At 38.3% G+C, this 1280-nt stretch overlaps 1 long non-coding RNA gene across 1 annotated transcript in view; it reads left to right on the top strand.

Moving 5' to 3' along the window:
* The window catches only part of LOC107672557 (uncharacterized), an 11513-nt gene that overhangs the window by 7096 nt on the left and 3137 nt on the right, over positions 1-1280 (top strand). The gene's annotated exons all lie outside the window — the stretch shown is intronic.

Raw genomic sequence — 1280 nt, forward strand, 5'->3', positions numbered from 1 at the left:
TATATATATATATATATATATATTACTTTTAAGTATATCTCCATCAAAATATTGCAAGGATAGGCCAAATATACCTTTTTTGTAGTATATATTTTTTATTTTTATGTAGTAAATGTAGACTGAAAATATACTCTCTTACATATCTCTTGTTTAGCTTAAAAGATGTATACTAATTGAACACTTGAAGAAACAACATTTTGTGAGCATTGTTTTGTTTCATAATTGCTTTCTTGCTTAGGCCTACATCCTGCTAGAGAGTCTACAAAAGGCTGGGTGTTCTGTGAACTGCATAATTATTTTTCTCTGCCACAGGTGAATGAACTGAATATCACTGACACCATTACAGCACATTAGATTTTTGATAGCAAAAGGACACCAAAATGTCAGAAAAACAAAACAAAAAAACAAAATCACAGATTTGGAAAAAGGATCACCCCCCTCCTAAAAATGAGTTGTAAACTCAATCAGGTGTAGCTAATCACCTTCTCAATGGCACACAAAACGTTTGACTTTCAATTGTGAGCAGCTGTGGTCATTTTGATTAGCTCAGCATGTAAAGAGCTTCCTGGAGCATTTCAGTCCTTGGTAGTGCAACTGAAGCAAACAATCAACTATGGGTGGCAGGGCACAGTCAAAAGATCTCTGGGATAAAGTTGTGGACAGGCACAAGTCAGGAGATGGATACAAATATAAAAAAATTCAAAGGCTTTATCAATGCCTAGAAGCACAGTAAAGTCTATTATTAAGACGTGGAAGGTATTTGGTACAACACAGACCCTCCCTGAATCAGGACTTCACTCCAAACTGGATGAAAGAGCCAGGAGGATACTGCTCAGAGAGGCCTACAACAACTCTGAAGCAGTTGCAGGAATTTATGACAAAGAGTGGTCATCGTGTGCATGTGACAACAATATCACAAATTCTCCACAAATGTGGCTTGTATGGGAGGGTTGCAAGAAAAAAGCCACTCCTCAAGAAAGGCCACATGCAGTCACGACTGAGCTTTGCCAAAACGCACCTTGAAGATTCTGAGGCAGATGAGACTAAAATTGAATTATTTGGCCTCAATACCAAACGATATGTCTGACCAGCAGGGACCTTGTCAGGATAGAAGGAAAAATGGTCGGGGCAAAATACCGTCAAATTCTTGAGGAAAATGGAAAATCCTCTGCCAGAAAGTTGTCAATGGGAAGAGGTTTACCTTCCAACATAATTACCCAAAGTACACAGCAAAACTGAGCACACTGGTTAAAGGAGAAAAAGGTGAATGTCCTTGCATG

The sequence above is a fragment of the Sinocyclocheilus anshuiensis genome, unplaced genomic scaffold (assembly GCF_001515605.1).
Source record: "Sinocyclocheilus anshuiensis isolate Anshui unplaced genomic scaffold, SAMN03320099.WGS_v1.1 scaffold176, whole genome shotgun sequence".
Taxonomy (NCBI): Eukaryota; Metazoa; Chordata; class Actinopteri; order Cypriniformes; family Cyprinidae; genus Sinocyclocheilus; species Sinocyclocheilus anshuiensis.